The sequence below is a fragment of the Ictidomys tridecemlineatus genome, chromosome 12, assembly GCF_052094955.1.
Source record: "Ictidomys tridecemlineatus isolate mIctTri1 chromosome 12, mIctTri1.hap1, whole genome shotgun sequence".
Taxonomy (NCBI): Eukaryota; Metazoa; Chordata; class Mammalia; order Rodentia; family Sciuridae; genus Ictidomys; species Ictidomys tridecemlineatus.
In genome coordinates, this window is record NC_135488.1 from 106,670,323 (window position 1) to 106,681,010 (window position 10,688).

At 50.4% G+C, this 10,688-nt stretch overlaps 1 long non-coding RNA gene across 1 annotated transcript; it reads left to right on the forward strand.

The window, feature by feature from the left end:
- Nucleotides 1–662: 662 nt before the first annotated feature.
- Nucleotides 663–8,973, forward strand: LOC144369618 (uncharacterized). The gene is made up of 2 exons (XR_013429409.1): nucleotides 663–907; nucleotides 7,716–8,973. It is a non-coding gene; the product is annotated as an uncharacterized LOC144369618 (long non-coding RNA).
- The last annotated feature ends 1,715 nt before the right edge of the window (nucleotides 8,974–10,688 follow it).

The window sequence follows — 10,688 nt, forward strand, 5'->3', positions numbered from 1 at the left end:
AAGACAGACCTGGCTGGACTCTTGGCTCCCACGCTGAACTCTGGGCAAGTTGCTAACCTCTCTGAGCTTCAGCTTCCACAACTTCAAAAAAGGAAATATAATTCTAACTTTGCAAACTATGGTAAGGGTTAGAGAAATACATGTGTAGTGCCTGCTCCAGCACCTGACACGTGGATCTACATTAAACATGAAATACTCCTTCAAGCGGATCTGCCAGCCAGCCTCGTGCTTGCTTGATCCGTGGTGTCTCTGAAACGTGTTTGGTTTTAGCCTCCTCCATGTGGATGACCTGGGGAGAACCTCAGGCAGCTCAAGAGTTAAGATAATGTCCAGGCCCCCAAACGGGCTTGTTTTTAACTTTCCCACAAGACACACTTACCAGGAAAAGTGGCGGAAAATTCGATGCTCAGTTTACAGTCCCAAGAACATGAAAAAGCTCTTCTGCCAGTTTTAAAAAAGAGATGGATGTTGTTTCTGGGAGAAGGAACGTCGTACAGTGGCTCAGGAGGAGACGGTGAGTCAGACGTGCTGAGAGCCCGGCCAGGCCGTCCCCTCAGTCCATCCCCTGTGAGTCAGCGCTGCCCATGGGGCCTGGCAGGCAGCAGGCCTGGTGGGCAGCAGGCCCAGTGGGCTATGGACCAGGTGGGTCTCCTGCTCAGGGAACTGCATCTGTGTTGTCCTCTCGTCCTGCCAGGGGACATTGGAGGAAGTGTTCCGGTGTGGTATTTTCTGTGGTGACCAACTTGGGCAAGTGCTGATGTGGTCACCATCCCCCTCTTTTCACTACAGGGCCCCACCTCCCTGCCCGACGTTAGTCACACTCTCTCTAGGCCACCCCCCACATTCTTTTCCTGATTTTAATCTTTGGGGATCTGAAGATGGTGGCATTTGGTCTGGCAGAGCTGGGGTAGGGAGAATGTTGTGTTTTGGGGGCTTTGAATGTACCTGGAGATGTCCTTCCAGCTGTCCCACAGGGATCCAGACCGCAGGAAACCAGACACTTAAGTAATGGGAGGGAGAAAGCCTCCGTGGTTGACGAGACGTTGGGCAGCACTGGGAGGTGGGCCGAGCAGGCGCTTCAGGCCCTTTAGGGGATCTGGCTTCAGCGCGGCCTCCACCCCTTGTTGGCGATATGGCTTGAATGTCGAGGTTGACCTCTCTGATCCTGTTGTTCCTCATCTGCAAAATGAGGGAGGCAGTTGTTATCTCACGAGGTTTTGTAAGGCTCAGTTAAACAGGAGAGTTTACGTGAAGGCACACGTGAGCTACAAATCTTAAAAGTAAGTGTAGGATGTTATTACTACTAGATAAGGAAGAATCAGAAATGTAGTGAGTTGTCTGAGGTCACATTGCTGCTATGGGACCAAAGCGTGGGTCTTTCTTTTCCATGGTTCTGTAAGGTCTTGGTTTCTCCATCTGCAAGGGAGCGCATCTTCATTTACAAAGTGTTTTAATTGGCTGGTCACTTTGCTCAGGCAGCAGGTCTTTTTGTGGGTTAACTGGGAATGTTGCCTTCTCTGGGGGGCAGCCTCCAGAGAGTGTCTGGTGCTGGGGTGGCCTCCATTCACCGCAGGGGGTGCTGTGGCTCTTGGAGGAGCTGGGTCCAGAGGTGGATTTCAGCTAAGTGCCCCTTTTCCCTTCTCCGTGCCCTGCAGCTGTGATTGCTGGTGGCTATGTCTGGCTAAGGGCAAGTCTGGAGACTGTCCAGTGAAAACTCCCAGCACGGGCTGCTGGCCCCGAAGGCAGGCTGGGTCATTTTCTGATCATCAAATGGAAGCCTCTGGAAGGGCTGCTGGAACCCTGGGTCTGGCTGCTCCTGGAGGCGTGTGGCTGGGTGAAGAGGGGTCACGGCTTGTGCTCCTGGCCTGAGGTCCTACAGTCTCCAGAGCCCTGTGAGAGCATGTGGGCTCCCGTAAGCTGCAGGTGTCAGCTTGGGGAGGGGGCACCCCAGGAGAGGAGGGAGCTCCAGGCCTCCTCTAGGTCTAAGTGACGTGTGCCTTCTTCCCAGAATGGGGACACTCTTCTCTGCTTGGTCCCTGAGGTCACATTGCTGACACCCCTGGGCGTGTTTCCATCAGCCCCAGCTGCTCCTTGTTCCTGTTTCAGGCCTTGCTCTGCCCAGCCTCCCTTGGGCTGCCCTCCGCACTCCTCCCCAGCTTATATCTCATTTGGTAAAGGAGTCTGGGCTTTGGGATAGGATGTGCCTGCGTTCAGATACTGCCTTTGACATTAAAAGTCTAGGAAGCCAGGGAACTTATCTGAATCTCGGTTTCCTTATCCAGAAAATGAGCTTCATCTTTCCTACCTTCTAGGGGTTTGGTAAGGATGAGATAATGCCTGTGTGGTGCCTAGCACATAGTAGGTGCACAGTAAACTGTGGCTGTCATTTTTATCATTCAAGGTCCAGCCTTAGCCTTGCATCTCCAAGAACCCCTCTGAGACTGGCCACACCAGCTCCCCTCTGTGACTCCATTTTCTGTCTCAAGGCTTCAGGGCTCTGCTCTGGCCATACCTTGTTGCTCCAGGTCCTTAGCCACATGGCCCTCTGCCTCACATGTCCCTAGCAGCCTGCTTCCTCCTACTGCAGGGCCTGCTGTACTGTGTGGGACCCCTGGATTTTGTTGGAGTGTGGGAGTGACTTCAGTCTTGCTGGTTGGGCTGCTTCATGGGGCAGGAGAGTCCCACTCACGAGGCCCTGAACGTGCTGTCAATTGAGTCCACCCTGGAGCTGAGCTCCCAATAGTGTCCTGTCCATGGATCAATGAGCCCAGGGGCTCAGAGCAGGGGCACCACAGGTCCCTTCCTCAGGCCCCTCAGAGGAAGAGAGGATGGAGTGCAGGAGTCTCCAGCCTTGCTCTCTGTCCCTGTTTCAGAGGGGAACTCCAAGGTTTGTAATGGGACTTTGAGGCTTTGTGTGACTGAAGAAAGAGACCCGCTGACTCAGAGGCTGGAGAGGGAAGGGACTGGTCCACAGCAGCTGGTGGGGAGTTGGCATTGATCCAGGGCAGAACCCAGCTTAGATGTCACTCCTTAATTCCTCCAGTCCTCTCCTGGTGGATGTCCCGATGAACACCTGTGTGGGTGGCTTCTAGGGGACATAGTCAAGCAGTCAGGTGTGTTAAGACAGAGAGAGCAGGGCACTGTGTAGGGGCTTTCAGCCAGAGAAGTCAGGTAGCTGGATACGTGTTTCAGATGTTTCAGTCTCTTGGGACAGGTAGGTCGTCACCTCGGGGAGGAAAGGACTCTTTGGAACAGGGTTGGGGAGGATGCAGCCTAGATTGTTCCCTGCACTGTTTAGGTGCTGCAGGCTGGCCCTGCTCGGGTGGGACACCTAGCCAAGCCTGCCTGTGCTGACCATCGAGGAGAGATGCTGTCAGGGCTCCAGGGAAACCTTGGTCTTTTTTCCAAAGGCAGGAGCACAGCCAAGGCCAACACTGTTACTGGCTGGGATCTTGGCCTTGCCACCTTCAAGCAACGGCAGGGAGGTCAGCCTTGCTCATAGGCTCCTGCCCTGCCCAGGACCGCAGCTTGGTCTGTGGGACCACTGCATTTCCATGATGATACGGAGTGCCCTTTTGGTACCCAGGAGAGGTCTCCGTGACTCCAGAAACAGAGCTTAGCATGGGAGCATGAGGCCAAAGGCAGGTTTACTTTTTACTCCTGGTGGGCTGAAAGACCTGGAGGCCTAGCTCCTCACCTGCAAAACTCCCGCTGACCGGGATTCATTGCAAAAGAAATGTATCGAGGCCGGCTCTACAGGAGTCCAAGCAGGGACTTTTATGGTGGGAAAGGAGTTCTCTGTCCTCAAAGAGCTCAGGGACTGATGTGGCAGAACAAGGCAGTTCTGCACTGCAACCTGTCAGAGGACTAGAAAAGCAGCTTTATAGATTCAGAGCGGGGAGAAGACATGTTTAACTAACAAGGAAGCCCTCCCAGAGCAGGTAGGCAGGAATTAAGACTTATCTGTTCCTGGTAGAGTAATCCTACTGGAAATCATCAAGAAATGATTGATTACGGTAGATGGGGGTCTTGGGGTTCAGGCAGAAGTCCACCATGGGCCATGAAGTAGGAATCGGGTGATGTGTACGTGGGGTGAGACCTGGTTATGGATGCATTCAGGGCTGCCTGATCCGCAGCTGCCATTTATAAGGTGTCTAAGCTTCCTGAGAGCTTACCAGGGATGAGCTGTGGCTCCCTGGGGTCCCTCAGAGCACTGCTGCTGTTTTACAGACCCAGAAGCTGGCACTCAGTGAACTTGACCTGCCCTTGATGGCTCTTCAGCAGAACTTGGATTCTAACCTTGGTGGAACTGATCCAAAGAGTTCTCTTTACCATTCTGCCCAAAGTTCCTTGCAGCTTTACCATGATGCTTCTTTTCTTCTTGGTCCTGGCCAGTTTTCCAAGATGCCTTGCTTTGCTCTGCTTCACACCCACTCTGTTCCTGAACAGCATCTGTGACCCTTCCTCCAGGATTTGGTATGCACTGGAGTCAAAGGGACAGGTCCCGTGTTCTGCCTTGGCTGGATGTCCGGCTCCTACAGGGTGACTGGGCCCTGTGCTCCTCTGCTGTCTCTGATCCTCAACCCTTCCTCCCTCAGCTAGGCTGGACAGCATTCAGAGCCCCATAGATCATCATGCACGATTGGTTCAAGATGTCCTTTCTATTAGTCGTTTCTGGCGACTTCTGTATTTCCACCCTGACCAGGGACTGGGGACAGTGTGGATTCAGTTGGTGAGTGCTGAGTGAACAAAGGAAGGTAATTTGACTGTCTATAGTTGTGACGTCTGGAAGGATTTTTGTACCTGCTGGCTTTCTGGACCACGAGTTCCATGCATACAGTTGGTCTCATATTTCCAGAACATCTAAGGACCCCTTGAGATACTTTTCTTCATTGGTGAAGTTTAATTATTGATTAATCAATGAACTCATTTAATGGTGAGCTATTGACACCTTCTGTGTGACCATCATCCTTTGTTGGGTCCAGTGGATATGTCCCGCCCCCTCGTGGGGCTTACATTCCAGTGAAGTTAAGACCCATTAGGATGCTCTGTGGATCCGTAAGTATCTGCTGGCTGATTTATCTGTCTATAATGTGTTAATTTAGAAAATATTTGACACTCCATTGTACTCATAACCTCTGAACTACTAGGTCCTTGCTCCATTTTAGAGAGAGTATTTACCCAAGTACTGAATCATTAAAACTCGGCAGGGAGACACTTCGCTCATGCAGAAATAGCAGACCCTCCCATAACATCTGTGATTCATACTTCTTGCTTCATGTGAAGCAGGGATTCCTGGGGAAGATTGCAAGATGGTTAGATTTGGCACCAATTGATGTGCATGTTAGGACTGAAACCTCAATACCGCAAGGCCACAGCAGAGGAAAGTCATTAGCATATTCATGAGTCCCTGGTCTTCTATTTATAGGTCTATTGTCAAAGCTAATGATTTTTCAGCTTTCATAAGACCGGCTAACTTATCAAAGTTTCCTGCTATAGAGGAAGAATGTGTGAGATCCAGACACATCCTCGTTATTCTGAGATACTCATGCCTTCAGAAATGGTAGGTGTTCTCAAAGTCAGTCCTCCATGCGTGGCCTGCTCTTCCATTCTTCCTATTTTGCACGATTCCTGGTGTTGGGTTCTTAACATGAACTATAAAAGCAGGATTTTGCTTTTCATGTGTAGCCTGGAAAAACTTCCTTCTGATGTAAAGTCATTATATTTTTAATTTAATTGTCCCCCTAGGCAGCTAACGGGGCATGAAGGCATCCAAGTTTCACCAGTTTCCTTGACTTGCCCTGCTGGTAAGTGTGAGGTTGAGGCTGGGAGACTGTTTGGGCCATGATAGCCTTGAAGGATCTACACCTCTCTGAACATCATGATGTTTTCCACCTCTTGATTTGAGCTGTGAACTATTTCATGGGGCATTATATGTAACGATGGGGGCCCTTTTGTAAGAGAAAAAAAAAATCATCCTCTCTTCTTCCTCTCATTCCATTAGTTTGGTTCTGCCTGTGAATTGCACATGCCCACCCAGGTGCTGGGGAGCTTGCTTAGAGTGGGGTCTCAGCTCCCACCTCCAGGCTGTTGGCTTGAAGCATATCTGGCTTTCTTGCTCTTTCTCCAAGGAGGACTACAACATTTTGCAGCTGATGTGTTTGGACTAAAAATGTTTGCAGGCCCAGAGGAACATTAGCAACTTTGGGGAATGTTTTTTGTTAAGACCAACAATGAGGCTGAATTATAATTGTGTGACTAGAAGAGAGTGTGAAAATCAGCTCCCAAGGGTCCTGGAGATCCAGATCTTTCCATTTTGCCTTCTATACAGCTGGAAACAAAAGCTTAGTTCCTAATGAGAGAAACTATTGATGTTAATACAATTTGATGTGTATTGAGCGTCAGAACCAAGCGGTAGATGAAGAAGAAATTTTGGGGGATTTTGTGGAGAAGATGGTTAGGAGATGAACCTGACTTCCTGGAGGGGGCTTTGAAGGGGTATGGAGGATGAGTAAGAGCTCAGCATTTGGTGAAGGGGAATTGTTTTGAGGAAGGAAGGAAATTTTAGGCAGAAGGACAGAGAAGAAAGACCAAGTGGGGCGTGAGGCTGAGAGAGGGGGGTTGAGTTGAGATTGTGGAAAGACTTACTAATGAGTGGATATGGAATTCGTAATGGCAACTGAGGGCCTCTGGGATTTTGTGTGAGTCCAAATTTGTTGGCTACCTCTCAGCTGCTATTGCTATGTGACTTAGTTTTTTTCTAGGTTGGGACCTGGAGTTCAAAGTGCACAGAGAACTTACAGGCTCAACCCCAAGGAGGCACCCCCTGGCTACTGGGATTGGGCCCACATGGCCCGTGAGTCAACCTGGGTCAAAGAGTTCCTACCGCAGCAGCATCTGCGTGGCGTTCTCCAGTGTGTGGGTAGGTGAGCTCCCAGGACGAGGTGGAATGTATGCAGGTATTGCCTTAGTAGTCTCCTATGCTGTGTAGTGATTGTGTCACACAGTGGTGGCTGCTGATTCCTTAGCCTGGGGGTCCGGAGGCAGGAGCTCAAGCTTCATTTCGTGTTTTCCTAGTTTTGCTACATCTTGTTCCCACAACTGGCTCCCTCTGCCTTTCTGTGTGTCTTCTTTAGACTCTTTCTCCCCCATCATGTTTGGGCCAATGCAGGAAAGCAGCAGAAAGGCTGACAGGACAGACAGACAGATGTGCTGCCCTCTGCAGACTGGCAGGGCATGTCCCAGCATCAGAGCCCCTGTCTAGCGCCCCTGTCTGCCTTGCTGTGTGCGAGGAAGGTGGAGCTGTGGTATGGTACGATGTTCAAAGTGGTGCTGGTTCCAACCTGGATTTTGTTGAGTTGGCTAAAGCCTGAGGTGCATTTTGATTAAATTGAAAACTGCTCATGGCACTCTTTGTGTAAAAAATGTGCCTGGGTGAGATCTTTAGGTCTTAGCTTACTTGGAATAGTCATGTGGCGGAAGCCAGCTCTTACTCCATGATACGGTCAACCGTGAAGTCGTGGGAAGACCAGTAGAGTGGGCAACCCGACGGCTGGGCTCTTGTCCCATGGCCACCCACTGGCTAAGGGACCTTAGATTCTCTTCTTATCGACAAGTTTTGTTTCCCTTCTGAGATGAGGTAACTGGATTGGATGCGCTCTAAGGTCCCTTCCAAGTGTGGAGTGTGACAACTCTTAACATTTTTTTTTCCCCAGATAAATTTGGAAACAGGAGGAAGACATTTTTAAGGCACTCTGCCTGACTGGGGTCTGAGGTTTGGACATGATGACCAGACAATCCTGGTGTCAAGCACACTGTCACTCGCCAGACCACACATTGGAAAATGTGTCCCTGTTGCTAGGTTTGGAAAATCTCTACTGATGATCACATGGTGAAGAGGAAGTCTGGCCATTTGTCTTGGAGAGGAAGGGGGACTCTTCCAGCTTTCTCTGCTGCAAATGAAGTTGAGTAGAGAGAACTCTGTCTAATAAGCCCAACAAATAATTAAAAATTGCACTCCAGCCCTCTACAATTTAAGGGAGGAAGACAGGGGGCAAGAAGACAAAGAGAGGAGACTAAGGAAGAGGCGGCCAGGGAAGGAGAGCCGAAGGAACTGGAAGAGGGTGCATGATCTCAGAGAATCATAGTCGTGAATCTGAACACTTTTTTCTTTTCTTGCGACGATATCCCTTCTTTGCGGAATCAACTTTAGAGCTGCAGTTTTTTTCTTGGCGCCGCGCCTGACTTCTGTCAGCACGCACGATTTTGGATGGAGTGGGACCACGGTAAGTTTTGCACGAGACTGATGTGCTCTCCAGCCTGGACAAGTAGCCACGGCCCAGAGAGCTGGATGAACATAGAAGCTGCTGTTGGCACTTCCCTCCAAAAGGTTTGGAAAGGGAGATATGAAGAGAGTCCCGCTCTACTTTACAGCGGAGAAACTGGCAAATGCTACCTTGGCCAGGTGACCAAGTGCACATGCCTGGGATAAGTCATGTTGATGGCATGGGGCCGGGTATGATATGAGGAGGAGGACGCTTTGCGTCTGTGGTGTTTGTTTCCCCCAAATTTATAACCCCAGCCTCCTCATGAGAAAAACTCCAGACAAGTCCAAGTCGAGGCTTGCCCTACTAGATACCTGATGAGGATTTCTTCACATTGTCAAAGTCACGAACAACAAGGAAAATCTGAGAAACTCTTCACAGAGCCAAGGAGCCTAAGGAGACGTGCGGTAACCTCGGGTGAATCCTGGGACATTAGAAAAACTAGTCAAACCCAAAGAAAGGCCGGAGTTTGGCTAATAGAAACCAACCAATATTGGAGGCTTGGTTTTGTCAAGTACACTGGGGAAAAGCAAGATGTTCGCAACAGGGGATGCTGGGTGAGCTCTGTACTACCTGTGCACCCTTCTGTCAATTTAAAATCATTGCAGAAATAGAAAGTTTATTAAAAATTGCAAAACACTGCTCTGGATTCTGTGGCCAGTCTCGTGTCCCTGCTCGGTTGCTTTTGGCCGGTCGGGTTTGCGCTCATCTTTCTAGTCTCCTTCTCATCTTTTCCACTTTTTAAAGGGTTTCCTTAGAAGTCCCCCTCGCAGCACTCCCTTATTTAGAGTGCCAAGGCAATTTGCTCTTGGAAACACTCAGCTTTATATTTTCTTAGAAAACGGACGTAAAACGTCCTATTGGAAAGCTCTCATCCGCAAACCTCAGGATTAAATGGTTCACCAAACTGGTTTTGAGTGGGTCGTCACTGAATCAGGAACAGAAACTTGAATTTGTCCTGGTAATTCTTGGTGGTCAGCTCGCTTCCCCTGATGGGAAGAGCAGGGAGCAGAGAGGCCAAGGGACAGACTTTCTAAAACAATCGGCAATTCCTTAGCAGTGCACCTTCCAACAGGTGCCTGAGGAGGAGCATAATCTCCTGGGGGTAGGGTGGGTCAAGGTGTGGTAGCCCATGGAGAGGCGCTGGAGGACCTGAGTGTCGGGGGAGAATGGACAGGCCAGCTTGGTGCCTCTGCTGGTATCCACGCTGGCTGCCAGGGTCGCACCTTGTCTAATGTCAGAGAGCCTTTGTAGCTAGGGTGACCCACTGCCCTAATGTGCTTGGGACTGAGAGCTTTCCTGGGTTATGTGACTTGGGTGCTGAGAATGGAGCATTCCAGGCAAATTGGGATGGTCAGCCACGCTTAAAGGGAGCCATCACTAATGGGCCTGGAGTGGTGTTTGTCATTAGCCATGACCTCCCTGGGGGCTTATTAATCAGTAGAAAAGAAGCTGAAAACCATGGTGGCCTGGGTCTCTTCATCCAAAGGAAGTCCTGGTGGAAATGTCTATAAACAAAAGACACTCTCAGATATGTCCCTCCTCCATCTGGTAGTGTCCATGAAACAAGGAGATCCCTTTAGCTAAGTGGCTCTTGCTCTCCAGGGAGGTTTTCTTATCTCACATGGAGGTCTCGCTGGGCTCTGGCTACCAGAGGGGAGCAGGCATCCGGGTTGTCCAGTACAGGGGCTTCATGGGTCTCATCTCATGAATGATCAAGCCTTTGTTCCTGAATCAACTGCCTGACAAAGACGGCACCAGGCATTGGGCCAGGGCTGGGTGGGGTCAGCTCTACAGGAGACCTGGAAAAGGAGAGGATGTGGCTCTATGTCGGCTGTGAGTCCAGGGGGAGCCTGGGAAGGGGCCGTTTTCTCTGCACCTCCCCAGCCTGGCTCTTCTCCCCAGGGTGATGTTCTCTTCTTGATTCTGTTCACTGACCTGCTGTGCTCCTAGGCACCAAGCTGAATTCTGGGTGTGCCCTTTTGTTTCTCTCCTTTGCCCTCCACTTCCAGGGTGGCTCTGACTTACTGGTCCTCCCACTGCAGGATGTCTCTCTTATCTGCTGTTGACATCCTGGCTTGGATCCCATCAGGGCCACCCTAAAGCCCCTTGCCTCCTCCTTGCACCTTCTTTATCCATCCTCTGCTCGTTCTGCCTTTCCCAGGACCTCCTTGGCCTCCCCTGCAGAGCAGGGATTCTCTGTTCCCATCTTCCAGACCAAGGCAGGCTTGGATTGCTCCTTGGCTCCACCACCTCCTCTCACATTGACTGTCAGCACAGGTGTTTGGACTGAGCTCACTGTTCCTTGTCAACGCTGCTTGTTTTCCTGCTAATCACATTTGCTCACCTTGATGTCTCTAGGAG